This window comes from Hibiscus syriacus, unplaced genomic scaffold (assembly GCF_006381635.1).
Source record: "Hibiscus syriacus cultivar Baekdansim isolate YM2019G1 unplaced genomic scaffold, ASM638163v2 tig00112443_pilon, whole genome shotgun sequence".
Classification (NCBI taxonomy): domain Eukaryota; kingdom Viridiplantae; phylum Streptophyta; class Magnoliopsida; order Malvales; family Malvaceae; genus Hibiscus; species Hibiscus syriacus.
Window position 1 is genome coordinate 1,118,204 of NW_024063332.1, and position 22,934 is coordinate 1,141,137.

Below are 22,934 nucleotides of genomic sequence, written 5' to 3' on the forward strand. Positions count from 1 at the left end.
CAACTTTTTATATCTACATTATGAGTTAATTGCATCATATATCCCTAAAGCTATAATCTTCATTTTAAATTAATCTTTAAACTTTTAATATTTCAGTTTTATCCTTAAACTATGATTATCATTTTAAATTAGTCCTTAACTTTTGAACATATTAGTTTCATTCCTAAACTATAACATTCATTCTAAATTAGTCCCCAAACTTTTTGAACATTCCAATTTCATCCCAACTATACATATATATTAATCACATCCCTGGTTGTTAATAAAATTTTTAGGCAAAGTTATATTGTTATATGTTTGAAAAAATAATTTAGGTTAAACTATGGTTGAAACTAATTACATATTTGGATGAACTTCGGAATGAAATTGGAAGATTCAAAAGTTTGGGGATCAATTTAGAAAGAGGATCCTAGTTTAGGAATGAAATTAAAATGTTCAAAAGGTAAGGACTAATCTAATATGAGAGTCATAGTTTAAGGATACAATTGAAATATTTAAAGTAAGAATTATAGTTTAGGGACATATGATGCAATTAACTTTTATATTATTTGTGATTTTTTTTTCCTGATAATGAGTTTGTGTCCTGTCATCCAAGGACATACGGCAATGATGCCTTGTTTGGTCCATTAAATATGAGAGACAAAGCTTGTTGGATTGGGACTTGGCGTATAGACCTAAAGTTTAAAACCCATTGAGCTAAATTTAGCTTTGAATAGATTAAAGTTGGTAAATAGCCCAACCCTTATAAGGCCCAAAATGTTGAGCAATCGGAGGAGGAAAGGAATTTTGAGATGCCGACGTGACGGCCATAATAAGATATCCGACACTCGAGGCTAATGTCAATATTCCTCTCCAATTTTATTTTTCTTTTGTCGGCGGCTACAACTTGGACATTGATTGTGTCGCGTCAGGTTCAATGTAAAAATTAGTATGATTAAAATCTTATATTAAATATATATATAGTAATTAAAAGTTCAATTATATTTTATAATAGTTAATTAATTGGTTTTTATTTGGCAGTCATTGCAGCATGCAGCCCCCCAACATGTAACTTTTGGAATGGACACCCCGAGCTAGTGTTGGAATGATCGACATGTTCACTTCCAAATCAGTCTATAGAAAGCTAAATATACTTGAAGTTGGAGGTCGAGATATCTGTTGGAAACGGATCTGGAAACTTTAAATCCTTTAGCGCAATAGAGTTTTCTGTTGGAAGATTTTTATAACTTTATAACTTTGAACGAGAAATTAATCCAAAAGTTATTAAAGAGAATGTGAAATCAAGTTTATGTATGTGTAGACGTGCATGATATAAGTAATGTAAATGTCCAAACTGATCGGATTCTCTATGGACTTACAAATATTTTAACTCAAATGTAAATATTTTCCATCAAATAAAGCATATTTTAAAAGTTTGTTTTTGAATTAAATAGATAAATATTAAAAGGTTTGTTTAGTTCAGAAAGTAATGTTGAAACTTGCTTGTTATGGTTATTGTTTTTTTTTCCATTAAATACTTCATTAGGTAAAAAATTTCTAATTATTCACAATATGAAATCTGTATAAATGTCATGTAAACCTACTATGTTAAACACAATTCAAACAATTCGAAAACAATTTAAAAAGAATTTTTCTTTCATCTCTTCTAGTTTGTTTCCGGTGATAGACGAATGCAATAAATAATTCGTGATCTTTGCAGCAGTGCAATTATAGCTGGTTATTTAGTTGTTATATCCGGGGAAACAAACGATCAACGATCTCAATTCTCAAGCTCCATGAGAGTGGCCAAAAATTTATTTTAATAAAACTACGTAGTTGTATGTATCAACTCGTTTCAATCGGTTATTTTGTATAAAAAAAAGTGTATCTATTTCTATATCATTCTTTTGATTATTAATAAAAATATTTTATTTTTATTTTCTTTTTGTCTTGAATTGTTCCACTTGTAACATTTTCCTTTTAGCTAGTCTTGCATTAAAGCTTATTAACTAATAAGGAACGTGTTCGTCATCATTGGCCACCGATAATAGGTGTCATATTTGTAATTTGAGGGAGGAAGACATTATCATGTTCTACAAAAATGCCCAAAGGGCTGATCGACTTGGTCTTGAGTCATTAAAAGGAACAAGCTCTCAGATTTTATGTCAATGCCATTGATGGATTGATTGTGGGACAACTTACGGAAGCAAGGTAGCCATGCGGTGGATGTAACACCCTAATTCGATCCGAAAATAGAATGACCAAGATATTATACAGATTACTGAAACGATTGATCCAAAAAAATTAAAATCACGTGTAGCTAATTGTAATAAAATCATCCATGATAGTTATAAGGTAAAATATAATAATAATTCAGTTTACAAAATTACATAGAAATACCCAACGATAAATCTCCAAAAAAATACAATAAGTTTAAAATAGAGCTATGATTTGAATTAAATACAAGGACCATAAAGTACATGCCCTCTAAAAGACTCAAGACATACTCTGAAAAGCGGGTGATCTGAAATGTATATGTGCGACAAGCTCCTCGTCGATCCTCTACTGACCTGCGCACAGAAACAAATTCTGAACACTGAGTTCACAAGCTTAGTGCCACACTAATAACCATACTATACTATTCTACATGCATTCATTTTATGAACATGCCGACAAGTAGGAGTATGAGCATGCAGAGACATTTAATACGTGATGTGGTAGGTCTAGTGGTGTGATCGGAGGAATTTTCTACATCTCGGGATGACACCCTAGTCTACCAAGGATACCCTTGAGTATTGGGGTGAGATATGAAATTTTCTACATCGAAAGCTTACACCCGACCAACTTACTCCGTCGAATCTTGGGGCATCTATACTTAGTCGGCAAATGAAGTACCTTAACACTAGCTGACATATCCGAATAATTCTAGCAAACCAATCGTGATCATCTACCAAAGTAGCTCGGGTGTCCTAGTCGTTTCCCGAGTGTCAAACAAATGCTAGTTTTATGTCATCCTAGTTTATCACATTTCTAATTGTGTTTGCAATTATTTAAGGTATTTTCGATTGTAGTCTTATTTCATAAATTCGGACGACTATAGACCCCCTCTACCCGAAAGTTTAACTTAGATGGATTTCTTATCCAAATCATGACGGGGATACCAATACAAATTTAAGGTATCTATACCCTCTCTATGGTATCGATACTCCCATGAGTATCGGTACCAAAATGGCTTACTAAAATTGCAACTATAAAAATTGGTATCGATACACCTCCTCGGGTATCGATACCCTATGAATTGGTACCGATACTCTTGACTCCCAACTGCCTTATTTAAAACCATCTGAAGAACAATATCGGTATTGTTCCTCTAGTACCGATACTCGGACCTAGAATGCCTTGTTTTGGGTACGAAAATGTGTTCAATACCCTACTTATTCTCCCTCTTAAGTCCACCAAACAATGTTTAAGTCTTATATGAGTTATTAGAGATTAAAAGGAGCCATTTTTCATGCTTTAAAACATCACAAATGAAATTCACATGAAAATGCTTGGACAAACTTCATGAACTCAATTAACCAACCACGCACATCTAATGAACTACATGTGGTATAGACAAGTTAGAAATTTGTTACCTTAGCTTCCTAATTGTTGGAAATACTCTCAAATCAACCAAGGGTTAATTTCCTCTTGCCTTGGAGGTTTTCCTCACCTCTTTTACTAATCAAGGACAAGGTAAATAAGTAATTAACTCATATGGGAGCTTGGATTGAAGTTAATGACACTTCCTAAAACTTAAATCTCCTAAAATCAAAAACATTTGGGTTCTTAAACCTCTCCAAAACCCATTTCATGAGACTATAATCAAAACTTGGGTGTAGAGGCTTGAATGGAAGCTTAGGATGAGTAGATTTCAAAACTTACCTTAGAAATTTCAAATAAGGCTCGTAAACTACAAAATTTTGATCTTTGATAGGGCTTGGTGAAGAAGAATGCAAATGAAGGAGAATGGAAGATGACAAACTATTGTATGGGGAAAAAGAGGAAAGGAAACAGACGTGAGTTCTTCAACAATCAAGGGATTTCAACTTTTGAAGTTCTAAATGATATAATTGCTCTTTTAGTCTTTCATCTTTTATCATAATATTAAAAATGCCCCCTTTGATGCCAAATGACCCCAACCCAAGCCCAACTGATCAACTCAAAATAGACCAAGCTCTCCTACAAGGTAAAGTGAGTTCGACTAAATTATCTCGGGTTAACCCAAAACTTCTAACTCGAGATTTGGGACATTATAATAGAGGCCAACAATTGAATGATTTTATTTTTCATTATACGTTGGAATTTGTGAAAACAACGTAATTTTCTTATTTTTTACGAAAATTATTTTGTACTTTATGATATAATTAGTCGAAGTTTAAGATTGCTGCAGGAAATTATAGTTGCTCATGAAACGATCAATCGGTTATGAATTCATCATCAAAACTCTCTATATGGAAGCGACCACCTAAAGGATGGATCAAAGCAAATGCGGGTGGTGTCGTTTGTTATCACAACTTGCTGCTGCATGGGGGTTTTGCGATGCGAGCAAGGAAGGTGGATATTTGGATTCCCTAAGAGTCTTGGAAATTGCTCGATTTTAGCAGCTGAGGTTTGGGCAATACTTAAAGCATGCATGAAGGAATGAACTACACATTTCACTGTTCTAGGATCTGACATTGTTGATCGAATGAAAACTTTTATTAAACAAGATTGGAAAGTATGACTTTTATAAGAACAAGAGACGAACTTGCCGACTGATATGCTTGTAGGTATGGCTCGTGATCGTCCTATTAGTGAAGTTTTATTTGATGAACTGCATGCTGGAATGTCGCACTATTATCCTAGAAAGCTACTTTAATTCATGCCTAGTTTCTTCTGAATCCTCTGTTTTTTAACAAAATAAAAACATGTATTAATTGGTCTCATTATTTAATCAGAGATGTTATAAATGATTATATGATTTTCAAAATACATATCATTTTACAGATTATATGATTCTTTTTTGTTGGTGGTGGTATTAACTTTAATGATAGTGGATAACCTTTTTTGTTTATATTTATTTTTAATTTTTAATAATTTTATTTTTATGATTTGTTTTCTTATCATTTTTGACATTTTTCGCCTTTTGATATTACTTTTGATCTTTTTATTGATTGTTTGATCTTTTTTTCTTTAATTTTCTTAAGATAGAATTTGGCCTTACCTCAACTGATTAAGAATGTGGTTATTTGTTATCCGATTGATCTTTCTTACTTTGGACTATTATATTAAATTTGGATACATAGTTTGTGTTAGAGATATGTTGAAAACATTTTGATGTTTCGATATAACAAATAGAGTATAAATGATTTTAAGATTTTATTCGATTTCAAATATTCGAATTAAATTCGAATATCAAAAATATTACTCCAAATTTTCAAATGTCAATTTTAAACCTTACTTAAGTGTAAAATTGTGTATGGGTCTTAAAATATTTTTGAAACAATTTTTACAAAGTATTTCGAATCTTAATCGGGCCAAAAATGATTTTTGCAAAGGGAGGTACCGATACACTATTGGATGTATCGATACACCCCAACATCGAATGTATTTTGTTTATTGATACACTGGATGATGTACCAATGCACCCCTGGCTCCGAGAAACATCGAATGTAATTAGTGTACCGATACACCCCAAGTGTATCGATACACTAGGTCAACCAACGGTCGAAATATTTGAATTTTACACTGAGTATACCGATACACCTAGAGAGTGTACCGATACACCTATGCTCCCAACAGATATTTTTAAATGGTATTCACACCATAACGGCTCTATTGACTTCACCAATGATCACCAACGTTCAGAATCAATTGAAGGTGTATTTAAACAAACTGATGAGCCATTGATCAACAACAATTAAGAAGAGAAAGCTAAAGAATCAAAGAGAAAGCATTGAACCTCAACTTTGAGCATTTCAAGCCTATTTTCATTCAATATTCATTTTTGCTTTCAAGAACACTATTTGTGCTCAATTGTATTATTCTTGAGTGTTCTTTTTTTGTTCTAGAATTGTGCAAACAATCTACCTAATGAGGTCTTTCTATAAGTTTGCGAAATTTGTATTCTTCTCTTTGGGAGAGAGTGTTTTCAAGAATTTGGGGTATAATTCTTGAAGGAGTTGTAAGGTTACTCTTTGTCCTCAAAAGAAAGACAAATTAGTGAATTTATGGAAAATCCTTAGTGGATAGCTAAGGTAGTGAACGTAGACTTGGTTGAGAAGTCGAACCACTCTAAATCGATGTGCAATCTTTTTCAATTTTCTGCAAAAGCTTCTACCAAAATTTTTATTGCCAATTTACCCCCTCTTGGCCGATTCATCGATCGATTAAATCAACAATTGGTATTAAAACTACACTCATTTGAAGGTTTAACCACCTCTTGACCCAATTCGGGAAGAGTTATATTGATATTCAAGTCATCAATGGCCTCCACTTCAAACTTCGAATTCGTTCTTGATTCAATGCCCGTTAACAAGCCTCATTTCTTCAATGGAGCTAATTATGTTTATTGGAAAAATAGAATGAGGTACTTCATTCAAGCAAGTGACATGGGAGAATGGAATATCGTGGAAGATGGATACACCATACCATCCACTCATTCAAGATTGTGGAGTGAAGAAGAGACAAGAATGTTCCAGCTCAACTCAATGGCTATCCATATTATATTTTGTGCTCTTGGACCAGATGAATACTGTTAGGATTTTCAGAAGCTCGAAACGACAACCGGAACGATTTGCAAAGAGGGGTCGGAACGGTTTTGTGTTTAGGGAGTAAGGAGATTGAAAGATAGAAAATTGCACAGCGATTTAGAGTGGTTAGACTTTCTCAACCAAAGTCTACATCCACTACCTTAGCTCCTCACCAAGGATTTTCCAACAAATTCACTAATTTGTTCTTTCTTTTGAGGACAAAGAGATAACCTTACAACTCCCTAGTTTTTTCGAGCTAAACTAGAACCTTTCCCTAGCTTTTACACGGGCTAAGCTAGAACTTTTCCCCTTTACAAAAGGATACAAGATGTAAATAATAAAACCTCTCTAAGGTAGGTGTTTACAAGAATTAAGCTCACAAGAACAAAATATTTACAAGAGAAAGATGAAATAAGAATGAAAAACTCTTCTCTTGTGTTTGATTACTTGGATAGTTGTTCTCTTTCTTCTTCAAGTTTCCTTAGCTTGTATTTATAGCTTGGAATGTGTTTGAAGTCATATCTAGCCGTTGGGGATGTTTTGGAGCCGTTTGGGAATGATTTTTCTGCAAAAATAGGCTGCCCAGAATGGGGGGAATCGGTTCCCCTTCATAATATTCAAATATTATGACCGTTGGGCTGATGAACAGTGAGGGAATCGGTACCCTCTTAGGGGGAATCGGTTCCCCTTTTACATACTGGAATTTTTGAGCCTCGGGGTACTGTTCAAATAGTAAATTACTATTCATAAAAAACATTTTTGTGCTCAATTTTAAATTAAAAGAACTTTGAATTATTTTTGTAAATTTTGAATAAATTCAATTAAGTCCAAATACATTTTGTAAATTCAATTCAAGTCCAAAAACCATTTTGCCTTAAATTGTTATATCGAAACATAGTTCAATAATCTCCCCCTTTTTGATATAACAAAACATTTGAAAAATTATTTTTGGCAAAAACTCCCCCTTAATAAAATGTTTAATGAAAAAGATACTAGTTGTTGGAAAACATATGAAAATGTTAAGCTCCCCCTTTTTCATTAAGAAATTGAATTTTTCAAACTAAACTTCTCCCCCTTTTTGTTATATAAAAAATAATTCGATCTTTGAAGTTTAAAATAACTTTGGAGAGTAAGTAGTAAATTTTACATTTAAAAATCATTTGAAAAATCAAAGCTCCCTCTCAATAAATGTATTCCAAACAAAATTAAGCTTTTAAGATCTTGACACTTAAACAAAATATTGAATTTCTAAAAAGAATAACAAACATGTTTGTAGCACATGAAATTCAATATATCCAAGTCTAAAATACTTTATGCAATACCAATTGTTGAAATTTGATATTAATACCAATTGCTAAAATTAAGTGCATTTGCATAAAGTTTTCCAAAAATGTTATGCAATTTTAAAAATTTGATATCAATTGTTAGAGAGATATCATTTTCATTTAGACCACATGCATAAACATTCAAATTTAGGCCAAAAATTAAAATTTATAAAATCAAAGTATTTTGAAATTTGATATCAATTGTTAGAGAGATATTATTAGCATTTAAAACCAATTTTGACCAAAATTCATTATGATGAACTAAAAATTCTCAAAAATAAATGTTCATCATAATCATCTTTTCAACATACATGAGATTAAAACAATGATGCATAATCATTTAAAACCAAAACTCATGCATGCTTAAAATCAAATGAGCAACCAAATAACCTAAATTAAAAGCATTAAGCTTAGAGGTTACCCATTCCTTTTTCATGTGTGGCTAGAGCATCTTGAATATCATCACTCTCATCATCATTGCTCCCACACACCTACAAGAGACATTTAAGTAGATTTTGGTATCCAAATTGCTTTGGATCCTTGGACGTTAGTTTCAATGCCCCTTGTTCCTTTCGGAACCCATACTTGCCTAATTTTAAAACGTTTTCCTTTCTTCAAATGACAAGTATGTTCCAAATGACCATGATAATGACAATGTGAGCATATTGTCATTATTGAACTAAATGAATTATTTAAAATGATTTCTTTTTCTTTTGTTAAGCATTCAAGCTTAACTTTTAAATCAAAATTTTGTTTTTCAAAACTATCAATTTTTATTTTTGAAAGCTCTAAATCCTTTTTCAAAATTTCATTTTGGCTTTCAAAATCTATTTTTGTTTTCAAAAGAAAATCGTTTTCAATTTTAAATTTTGAAATCAGTTTTTTATATTTGGAGTTCATGGTCTCAAACTCCGAATATAACCTATTAAAAGCATCTTGTAACTCATCAAATGTATATGAATTAAGTTCATTTGAGTTAGAAGATACCTCGAGCTCTTCATAAGCCATTAGAGACACCACCTTTGTTGGTTCTTCTTTCTTGTTTCCATGGATTTCCTCGAGCTTATTCCAAAGTTCCTTGGCACTTGAATATGAATAAACCCCTTCATAGATTTCAGGACCAAATGCACAAAACAACATGTGTATGACCTTGGCATTAAGTTGAGCTTTCTTCTGTTCTTTGTCACTCCGCTTCTTCTCCTTTTTCTTTGGAGAAGAGTAGTCATTCTCAATTATCTCCCATACATCAAGATCATTGGATTGGATGAATACCTTCATTAATTTCTTCCAATGATGATAGTTGTCTCCATTGAAGTATGGAGGCTTGTCGGTTGGTAGGGAGTCTTCCATGTGGAACGAGCCGGAGGTGGAAGCCATCTTCTCGGTTGTGTCAGGAATTGGTAGAGCTTCTTCTAGGATCGTCTCAAGGTGGTTAAACCTTCTTAACGAGTTAGGCTCTGATGCCAATTGTTAGGATTTTTGGAAGCTCGAAATGACAACCGGAACGATTTGCAAAGAGGGGTCGGAACGGTTTTATGTTTAGGGAGTAAGGAGATTGAAAGATAGAAAATTGCACAGCGATTTAGAGTGGTTAGACTTTCTCAACCAAAGTCTATATTCACTACCTTAGCTCCTCACCAAGGATTTTCCAACAAATTCACTAATTTGTTCTTTCTTTTAAGGACAAAGAGATAACCTTACAACTCCCTAGTTTTTTCGGGCTAAACTAGAACCTTTCCCTAGCTTTTACACGGGCTAAGCTAGAACCTTTCCCCTTTACAAAAGGATAAAAGATGTAAACAATAAAACCTCTCTAAGGTAGGTGTTTACAAGAATTAAGCTCACAAGAACAAAATATTTACAAGAGAAAGATGAAATAAGAATGAAAAACTCTTCTCTTGTGTTTGATTACTTGGATAGTTGTTCTCTTTCTTCTTCAAGTGTTCTTAGCTTGTATTTATAGCTTGGAATGTGTTTGAAGTCATATCTAGCCGTTGGGGATGTTTAGGAGCCATTTGGGAATGATTTTTCTGTAAAAATAGGCTGCCCAGAATGGGGGGAATTGGTATCCCTTCATAGGGAATCGATATCCCTTCATAATATTCAAATATTATGACCGTTGGGCTGATGAACAGTGAGGGAATCGGTACCCCCTTGGGAGGAATCGGTTCCCCTTTTACATAATATTCAAACATTTTTGTGCTCAATTTTAAATTAAAAGAACTTTGAATTATTTTTGTAAATTTTGAATAAATTCAATTAAGTCCAAATACATTTTGTAAATTCAATTCAAGTCCAAAAACCATTTTGCCTTAAATTGTTATATCGAAACATAGTTCAACAAATACGGAAGAGTTTCATCTTGTACAACCGCCAAGGAAATATGGGATAAACTACAAGTCACTCATGAAGGCACAGACGATGTAAAAGAATCTAAAATTAGTCTTCTAACTCATAGCTATGAAAATTTCAGGATGAAACCGGATGAAGATATCAAAGCTATGATGGATAGATTTTCTGTGATTGTCAATGGACTCAAATCATATAGAGAGATCATTCCAAATGTGAAGCTTGTGAGGAAGTTAATATATTCTCTTCATAAAGCTTGTCAATCGAAGAAGACGACGATCATCGAAGCTAAAAACTTAAAGTCTTTAACTCTCGATGAACTCATCGGTTCTCTCCTCACGTATAAAATGATGATTCAAGATGAGTTAAACCTCGAGAAGAAGGACGAGACAAAGAAGGAGACGGAGAAAAAGAAAAACGTTGGAGTTGCTCTCCAAATCCACAAAAGTTGATGATGACGACGATGATGAAGAAATGACATTATTTGCCAAACGGTTCAGAAAATTAATGAAGCTCAATAGAGGAAGAAAATTCAAAAGAAATGAAGGCTTCAAAAATGAACCAAATGAGAAGGATCTGATCATTTGCTACGAATGCAAAAAGACGGGGCATGTCAAATACGATTGCCCGTAATTAAAGAAAAATGGTCAATATAAGAAGAAGCACAAGACACATGTGGCTACTTGGAGTGATGATGATGGATCATCAAATGAAGAGGAACAAGAAGTAGTGAACCTGTGCTTAATGGCCACCGGGGAAGATTCTCAGGTAACCTCTAACTCATTTGATTTCGAAGATTATTCTTTTGATGCGTTAGTAAATGAATATACTAGTTAGCTTCGGATTATGAGAAATTATTTTTGAAATACAAAAATGATATTTCACAATTCAAAAACGAAAATGATCTCATATCCAAGACCAACAATGATCTTGAAGGTAAAATTAAAGAATTGCAAATCAAAATCAAAGATTTTGAAAAGAAAAAATCTGATTTGCATAATTTACTTTCAAGAGTTCATGAAGATCTTCAAAAAGAAATTGATGTTCTTAAATCTTCTTTCAATAAAGTTGGAACAAAAGATTTTGAAAATGGAGAAAGTTCAAAATCCAACTTTGTTAGAAAAAGTTTTAAAAACTACAATCATATATGTCCCCAAAGAACCTTTAATAGAAAAATAATTAAAATTATATGGTTTCTAAAGAACTCATTACTACTAAAGATAAGGATATCCTACACATATAGATACCCAAGGGGACTATGATTTTAGAAACTAATGAATATGAACCCAAAAGAAATTGGGTACCAAAAATTAGAAATTAATATATGTTTGTAGGAAAATGAGCATGACTACAAGGCGCAAAATACAAGTTCAAATTTATGGTTCCTTGATAGTGGATGCTCAAGACACATGACCAAAGACAAAAGTTGGTTTATAGAGCTTAATGACAAAAATGGAGGAGTGGTAACATTTGGTGACAACTCAAAAGGTTACATTGAAGGTATAGGTACTATAGGTAATACATCTTCTATACAAATAGAAAAAGTATTATATATGAATGGGTTAAAGCATAATCTATTGAGTATTAGTCAATTATGCGATAAAGGATACAATGCCTTATTTGAAACAAATGATTGTAAAATTATTGACATTGTATCTAATCGGATTATGCTTGTTGGTCATAGAATAGGAAATATTTGCATGGTGCATTTAGATACAATGAATATGACTAACTTGTGCCTAGTTGCTAAGGATGAACACGATAGTTGGTTATGGCATAGGAGACTAGGACACACTAGCATGAGTGTTTTACAAAGACTAATTCAAGGAGATTTAGTAAGAGGATTGCCAAAGCTAAAATTTGATAATGATAAAATATGTGATGCATGTGCTAAAGGAAAACACAAAAAAGCCTCCTTTAAATCCATTAATGATGTATCAAATAGTAGAGTATTACAATTGATCCATATAGATCTTTTTGGGCCAATTAGGATGGAAAACAATATTGTTTTGTATTGGTATATGACTATTCTAGATATACTTGGGTTCTATTATTAAGTACTAAAGATAAAGAATTAGAAAAATTCATCACGTTTTCAAAAGTAATCCAAAACGAAAAAGGTTGATCCATAACTAGTGTTAGGAGTGATTGTAACACCCCCAACCCGTACCCGACCCGGATCCGAGTCTGAGGTGTCACATTGACTTTTCAAACTTTGACTCTTGACAAAATTCAAGAAAATTTAAAACTTTCATTAAAGTAAAAGTGGTTTATTTACATAAATTGACCAAAAAACCAAAATCGATCAGAGCATATCTAACTCAATCAATTACTACATGCCAACTATATTCAAAATAACAAAAACCATTTAAATCATCTAGTTTTTTATCTAAAATTTTGTAAGGAATATGCTGACCTGTCTTACTCTTCTTCGCTTCTCTTCTAGCTTCTGTAACCTACGTGTGAAACAATCACACGCTAAGTCTATGACTTAGTGAGGCATAAAAACTTATAATGCACTTTATAACATATAACAATACCTGCATGTTCTGTTCTATCATGCTATACCAAATTACACGATTTCCTCATATCATGTAAAATCATATCAGATTAATTAACAATAAATACATACATACACATAAATCATCATTAGCAGTTTATCATGTAATCACATACTTTTATGCTTAACCTTTTCAATCAAACACTATACACTCACAACATCATATCATTTCTATAACATTTATCATATCCTAACATATATTTGTTTATATCTCTTGATCAGCCCATGTACATATGTGAGAACTATATATATGTGAGTATATGGAGGTTGTGCACTAATGTTGTCACCACAGCTCATATAAATGCACCGAAGTTCCATGTAGAATTACACCATAGTACCGCGTAGAATTGCACCGAAGTGCTATATAAGATTGTCCCTAAGGACCAATTAGAAAATTCCTTAAGAATCATATACATATGCCAAGGATCAAGTATGTGTCTCAAAAGACCTCACACATGTTCCAAAGAATACATATATGTCCCGAATGACCACGTAGACCCTTGACTCTTGGCATGCCAACTATACCCGTAGCTCTCATGACACACAACATGAGCATTGTCATTTATATCATTTCATATTCACACATGCATATTAATTATCTTTTATCACATGTCTGATCTCTTATAATCATGTAATCACATAGCTCATGTCATTTCTTGTAAAATCACATATATCATGTAATACATATAACTTATACACTTTCTCATATATTCACATGGGTCACATCACATGAATCATATATTTTCATATAGTTTATGTTTTATTCTCTTATATTCCCATACATGTAATACATATCAGGCATGGTTACACAACTCATTTATATATAACTTGCATGTACCTATATTCTTTTTCATATACTCACATAGTCATATAGTATAATATTTCATATAACCTCATGAATCACATCACATAGATACATACTCAAATACTCATAGTTACATATCACTTAAATTATTCATATTTACCTAATCCATGGTCATATAGCTTCTATCACCAAGTCACTTATCTAATCTCTTATTCTCATATATTCATATTTATCATATAACACGTAAGTTTTATTGCATATTTATATCGCATTCCTACATCACTAATTCATAATATAATTTACCTCATATCATCTACCTTATTATGTATTTCTTGGTATGCACTTACATTACCTAACCTACATTATACTTATAAACATGAATATATTACTTCTATTATTTCTTTTATATACAATTTAATCTATTTACTTATTCAATTTCGTACAACTCCTATAATCATTTCATATCACTCCATAGCTTCTATTATACAACTAATGTATCATAATTTATTTAAGCATATGAATCTTTCTCCTCTATCTTATCTTATATACTCATAGTATCACTGAAGTTCAAGTCTCCTAGTTAATATATTATTTATGTAACCTTTGCTTACTTAGTTCATATCATTTCTCATAAACTCACTTTTACCATATTCTTATATTATTACTTAAATTATCTCATATCATGTATTAATGTAGTAATATTTCATTTATATATATATATATATATATATATATATATATATATAATATATCAAAGATCTTATCGCATAACTTATCTTTTATATTCATATAATTTATTATCATACCATATGGTTTATATCATCATAATATAGCACATATTCACATCAGCCATATAATACATATATACAATAACATGTCAACACATATAAATCATACACACATATAATTCTATTTATGAATTCATGCATTTTACTATGGAAAATATACTTGTCGCAAGTCTTATTTCCATTTAACATCATATACTACTAATATGCACTCACCTGACCTCACTAGTCCATTCTAATCTCTTATCTTCCCTTTTATCGATCTTACTTGTCAATGATTCCGGAACTCGTTTAGGCTCTGAATCTACATAATTATACATTTTTAGGCAATTATTAGATACCTACACCTTGTAATTTTATACTAGCAACTTAAACGAACTTATTAAATCAATATTTACAATTTTCCTTTATGGGGAATCGGTTCCCTCCTGTGGGGGAATCGGTTCCCTCCTGTGGGGGTATCAGTTCCCCCATGACATTCTGGATTTTTTTTGCTCGTTTGAAGGGGTATCGGTTCCCCTTGAATTGGTACTGATTCCCCTAGCCTAGAAATTACATTTTCAGCACGAAAAATACTTCATTTCAACTTAAACACTTCCTATTTCAACCTCTTTTATATACTAAACTCAAACACACATACTTAAGCCTATTTGTACTCATTTATCCCATCTTAATTCTCAAAAACTATCCTCTTATGAAATTCAATAATCATACTCAAATTTCAACATGTTCTAAATTCCTTTCTATCACTCCAAATCTCTTAATTCAACTATTGACAAGTCAAATTTAACTTCAAATTCTACTTATCAATTCTTTTCCAAAATTTCATATAAAAACTCCAAATCTTTAATCTCTCCTAACCCCTCCATTATTTGTTTTACCATAACCCAAGCTTTCCTTAAGTTTATCCATCAACTAAAGATCGAAACCAAACTTAAAATTCAAATAATAATCAACTAATAAAACTCTCACCTTTGCCTTGCTCTCCCAGGTATGAAGAAGAAGAAAGGAGAAGAGAACTCTGGATGTTTCTCACATTTCCCACGTTTATATTACTCAAAAAGGGAAGATAAAAATCTTTCCTACGAAAAGACCATTTTACCCCTTTAGCTAATCCATCCTTACTAATTAATCCAAAATCCTTTACTTAAGTCCCTGAACTTTTAGCTTATTTCAGAATTAAGCACACAGTTTCCAAATTTTACATTTTAGTCACTGACCCGACTTTTGGGATGTTACAAATCTCCCCTCCTTTTAAGAAAATTCATCCTCGAATTTTCACTGCATACCTTTATAATATCATGCCTTCTAATATTTTCATGTTGCTTCCATTTCTTAATCTTTCCTGTTACCGCTAGCAAACTTACCATTTTCCCCAAACTCAAATCTTCATATACATCCACATCTTTATAAGTCCATATAATATCATTCATTATATAGACAGTAACCCTAATCCTTATTCATCAATATTATGAATCAATTGATCTTTTCCATCATTCTCTATGTGCTTTGCACATAAATCAAACTTTTGCTCATTCTTAATCCTTGTCTGTATTACTATACACACAATCTTTTTATATAACCCTTACGTATTTACTCAAAGAATAATCACCCCTTCTTGTTCTTCTAATAATTGAAAATTGTATCGCTCCATATCAAACTCATAACTTATATCTCAATATACCTCTTGTCATCCTTGATCTTTTAAACTCCATATTTGACTTTCCCTATCCCTTTTATTCCTTCAAAAACAAAATCTTCTTATACACATATCATATCTTTTCTTTAATATTCACATACTCTTTTCTTATCATTTATACTCATCTCTGATTACTGATCTTCATCATATCTTCGTAGCTTGATAATCTACTATACTTATACATAACCTTATTCTTTACCATTTCTTATATTTGTATTTCATTCCTTAAAACACCCTTTTAAACATGCAAATACTTATTTCCTTGCCTACATCATATCTATATGATCAAAATATACAACTGTATCCAGATCCACTTCATATTTGGTTATCTTATCCTGACAATATCTCAAAATCTTATAATTACAATACATTTTCCACCATATCATCTAGTTAGCCAACGCTAACACTTTCCATCTAGAATGCAAGCCCTTATTATAGCCACACTCTTGCTTATACACGTTACTATCTCTTTGTTTCAACCTCATAAGCTCTGACTTTATATGTCTTATACGCTTGTCATTGATGCACTTATTCTTGAATTCTCCTAACTAATAACCACATCCATGAATCTTCTATCATTCTTATGTTAACATCTGTTCACTATACTTCAACTTCTCCACATAGTAACTAAACTACTTCATCTAACTTCTTCACTTCAAAACAGTGGAAACTCTTTAGCGTTCTTATGGTGACACTTATTCACCGTATTTTATCTTATTCACGTAATAACAAAACTAATCAATATCACTTTTTTGATTCAAATAGTGAAGATCTTTTATCACTATTCTGATATGATTTCAACTTTCTGAAATCAATCTTTGATCTAACGAAAAACTTCCTGAGGTGTCCACTCTTCATCCTGCCTGGCCAAGGCAGGTGAATTGCTATCACAATCAGGAATATTGCCTCTCACATCACTTTGAAATTACTATAATTATACTTCTATTATAACTTAGCAATCTAATTCTATTAGCAAGATAACACGCTCCTTACACTATCAGATCAGAAATTTTCACCTTATGTTGGCATGTACACATTTTAAAAACTCTTTTACCTTCGGTTTAAGCTTAGAATCGGCTAAACCTTGGCTATGATACCATTAGATGTAACACCCCAACCCGTACCCGACCCGGATCCAAGTCGGAGGTGTCACATTGACTTTTCAAACTTTGACTCTTGACAAAATTCAAGAAAATTTAAAACTTTCATTAAAGTAAAAGTGGTTTATTTACATAAATTGACCACAAAATCAAAATCGATCAGAGCATATCTAACTCAATCAATTAGTACATGCCAACTATATTCAAAATAACCAAAACCATTTAAATCATCTATTTTCTGATCTGAAATTTTGTAAGGAATATGCTGACCTGTCTTACTCTTCTTCGCTTCTCTTCTCTTCTAGCTTCTGTAACCTACGTGTAAAACAATCACACGCTAAGTCTATGACTTAGTGAGGCATAAAAACTTATAATTCACTTTATAACATATAACAATACATGCATGTTTTGTTCTATCATGCTATACCAAATTACATGATTTCCTCATATCATGTAAAATCATATCAGATTAATTAACAATAAATACATACATACACATAAATCATCATTAGCAGTTTATCATGTAATCACATACTTTTATGCTTAACCTTTTCAATCAAACACTATACACACACAATATCATATCATTTCTATAACATTTATCATATCACTAACATATATTTGTTTATATCTCTTGATTAGCCCATGTACATATGTGAGAACTATAGATATGTGAGTCTATGGAGGTTGTGCACTAATGTTGTCACCACAGCTCATATAAATGCACCGAAGTGCCACGTAGAATTACATCGTAGTGCCGCGTAGAATTGCACCGAAGTTCTATATAAGATTGTCCCTAAGGACCACGTAGAAAATTCCTTAAGAATCATATACATATGCCAAGGATCAAGTATGTGTCTCAAAAGACCTCACACATGTTCCAAAGAATACATATATGTCCCGAAGGACCGCGTAGACCCTCGACTCTTGGCATGCCAACTATATCCCTAGCTCTCATGACACACAATATGGGCATTGTCATTTATATCATTTCATATTCACACATTCATATTAATTATCTTTTATCACATGTCTGATCTCTTATAATCATGTAATCACATAGCTCATGTCATTTCTTGTAAAATCACATATATCATGTAATACACATAACTTATACACTTTCCCATATATTCACATGGGTTACATCACATGAATCATATCTTTTCATATAATTTATGTTTTATTCTCTTATATTCTCATACATGTAATACATATCAGGCATGGTTACACAACTCATTTTTATATAACTTGCATGTACCTATATTCTTTTTGATATACTCACATAGTCATATAGTATAATATTTCATATAACCTCATGAATCACATCACATAGATACATACTCAAATACTCATAGTTACATATCACTTAAATTATTCATATTTACCTAATCCATGGTCATATAGCTTCTATCACCAAGTCACTTATCTAATCTCTTATTCTCATATGTTCATATTTATCATATAACACGTAAGTTTTATTGCATATTTATATCACATTCCTACATCACTAATTCATAATATAATTTATCTCATATTATCTACCTTATTTTGTATTTCTTGGTATGCACTTACATTACCTAACCTACATTATACTTATAAACATGAATATATTACTTCTATTATTTCTTTTATATACAATTTAATCTATTTACTTAATTCAATTCCATACAACTCCTATAATCATTTCATATCACTCCATAGCTTATATTATACAACTAATGTATCATAATTTTATTTAAGCATGTGAATCGTTCTCATTTATCTTATCTTATATTCTCATAGTGTCACTGAAGTTCAAGTCTTCTAGTTAATATATTATTTATGTAACCTTTGCTTACTTAGTTCATATCCTTTCTCATAAACTCACTTTTACCATATTCTCATATTATTACTTAAATTATCTCATATCATGTATTCACGTAGTAATATTTCATTTATATATATATATATATATATATATATATATATATATCAAAGATCTTATCACATAACTTATCTTTTATATTCATATAATTTATCATATCATATGGTTTATATCATCATAACATAGCATATATTCACATCAACCATATAATACATATATACAATAACATGTCAACACATATAAATCATACACACATATACTTCTATTTATGAATTCATGCATTTTACTATGGAAAATAGACTTGTCGCAAGTCTTATTTCCATTTAACATCATATACTACTAATATGCACTCACCTGGCGTCACTAGTCCATTCCAATCTCTTATCTTCCCTTTTATCGATCTTACTTGTCAATGATTCCGGAACTAGTTTAGTTTAAGGCAATTATTAGATACCCACACCTTGTAATTTGATACTAGCAACTTAAACAAACTTATTAAACCAATATTTACAATTTTCCTTTAGGGGGAGTCGGTTCCCTCCTGTGGGGGTATCGGTTCCCCTATGATATTCTGGAATTTTTTTGCTCATTTGAAGGGGTATCGGTTCCATACTTCATTTCAACTTAAACACTTCCTATTTCAACCTCTTTTATATACTAAACTCAAACACACATACTTAAGCCCATTTGTACTCATTTATCCCATCTTAATTTTCAAAAACCTCACCTCTTATGAAATTCAATAATCATACTCAAATTTCAACATGTTCTAAATTCCTTTCTATCACTCTAAATCTATTAATTCAACTATTGACAAGTCAAATTTAACTTCAAATTCTACTTATAAATTCTTTTCCAAAATTTCATATAAAAACTCCAAATCTTTAATCTCTCCTAACCCCTCCATTCTTTGATTTTACCATAACCCAAGTTTTCCTTAAGTTTATCCATCAACTAAAGATCGAAACCAAACTTAAAATTCAAATAATAATCAACTAATAAAAATCTCACCTTTGCCTTGCTCCCCTAGGTATGAAGAAGAAGAAAGGAGAAGAGAACTCTGGATGTGTCTCACATTTCCCACGTTTATATTACTCAAAAAGGGAAGATAAAAATCTTTCCTATGAAAATACCATTTTACCCCTTTAGCTAATCCATCCTTACTAATTAATCCAAAATCCTTTACTTAAGTCCCTGAACTTTTAGCTTATTTCAGAATTGAGCACACAGTTTCCAAATTTTAGATTTTAGTCACTGACCCGGCTTTTGGGATGTTACAGTGATCATGGTACTGAATTTGAAAATCTTGGATTTACTAATTTTTGTAATTCTAATGGTATTAGCCATAATTTTTCAGCACCTAGAACCCCTCAACACAATGGAGTTGTTGAGAGGAAAAATCGAACTTTAGAAGAAATGACTAGAACCATGCTTTGTGAAAACAATTTGCCAAAATATTTTTGGGCGGAAGCCACAAATCTCGCTTGTTATATTGTAAATCGAGTAATGATTAAGCCTATTTTAAAGAAAACTCCATATGAACTTTTCAAAAATAAAAAGGCTAACATTAGTTATTTTCATATTTTTGGATGTAAATGTTTTGTTTTAAACAACGGTAAAGATAATCTTGGAAAATTTGATGCTAAAAGTGATGAAGGAATTTTTTTGGGTTATTCCTTAAATTCTAAAGCTTATCAGGTATTTAATAAAAGAACTTTAGTAGTAGAAGAGTCTATACATGTTGTTTTCAATGATAATCCCCTTCCGAGGAAGGATTCTTGTGTTGATGATGATGTAGGTATTGTAAATACAAATGACGTTAGACATGACGTTGGAGAACCATCATCAAAAGAAGAATTGAAAGATGAGGAAACTCAAGATATTCTTGAGAATCCAATCATTGAAGAAAGGGAAGTCTCTTTCCTAAGAGAATACAACTATGTCAAGGATGGTGAAATTATAGGTGATCAATCAAAAGGGGCAACAACTCGATATTCTCTTAGAAATATATGTAATTATGTTGCATTTATCTCATGCATAGAGCCTACGAATATCCAAGAAGCATTAAAAGATTAAAATTGGATTATGGCTATGCAAAAAGAGTTAAATCAATTTGAGAGAAGTAAAGTATGAACATTAGTTGAAAGGCCTAGTAATAAATCTATTGTAGGTACTAGATGGGTATTTATGAATAAGCTTGATGAAAATGGTAATATAGTGAGGAACAAGGCTAGACTTGTTACTCAAGGCTATACCCAAGAATAGGGCATAGACTATGATGAAACATATGCTCTCGTAGCTAGGATGGAAGCAATAAGAATATTATTAGCATTCGCATGTTTCAATTAATTTAAATTATATAAAATGGATGATAAAAGTGCATTTTTAAATGGTTTTATAAAATAAGAAGTGTATGTGGAACAACCTCCTGGTTTTGTTGAAGATTCAAAATTTCCAAATCATGTTTTTAAATTGACAAAAGCTCTTTATGGTTTAAAACATGCTTCTAGAGATTTGTATGAAATATTATCAAACTTTTTAATTGAAAAAAGTTTTTCAAAAGGGAATGTTGACACTACATTGTTTTTAAAGAGAAAAGGTAAAGATTTATTAGTACTTCAAATTTATGTTGATGATATAATATTTGGTTCTACTAATGATGCTCTTTTCCAAGAATTTTCTAAGCTAATGCATAGTGAATTCGAGATAAGCATGATAGAGGAGCTCTCATTTTTCTTGGGACTCCAAATCAAGCAAAGAAAAGATGACATCTTCATCAATCAAGCAAAATACGTAATGATATGCTCAAAAGTTTGGATTGGAAGATGGAAAACCCCAAGCCACTCCAATGAGCTCATCTACAAAACTTGACAAAGATGAAAGAGGTAAATGTGTAGATATTAAATTATATAGGTCTCTGATTAGCATTTTTTTTATCTAACCGCAAGTAGACCGGACATTATGTTTAGCGTTTGCTTATGTGCTAGATTTCAATCATGCCCTAAATAATCACATCTAAAAGCCATTAAGAGAATCTTTAGATACCTTAAGGTCACTCTTAGTTTAGGACTTTGGTATCCTAGAGACTCTAGCTTTAGCTTGCATGCCTTCTCTGATGCAGATTATGGAGGATGCAAAATAGATAGGAAAAACACATCTGGTACTTGTCAATTCCTAGGAAATATGATGATTTCATGGTTTTCAAAGAAACAAAATAGTGTTACATTATCTACCACTGAAGCGGAATACATTTCAGCGTGTAGTTGTTGAGCATAAGTTTTATGGATGAAACAACAACTTTTAGATTATAGAATTGAAGTAGGTATCATACCTATCAAGTGTGACAATACTAGTGATATTTCTCTCACTAAAAATCCCATCCAACACTCTAGAACTAAGCACATTGAAATTAGACATCATTTCATTAGAGATCATGTCACTAAAGGAGATGTAGTTCTAGAATATGTTGATAATTTGCACTAATTAGCGGATATTTTTACAAAACCTTTAGATAAAGAAAGATTTTGGACAATTAGGAGAGAATTAGGTTTAACAAACCTATCTTCACTTAGTGTTTAAAAATAATTTTAGCACTTTTAATTAGTTTTGAAAAATGCTTATAAAAATAATATTTTTGATTGCATTCTTTGTTAATAGTTAGGGGGAGTTTATGATCTTTAGTGAAAATTAATAAT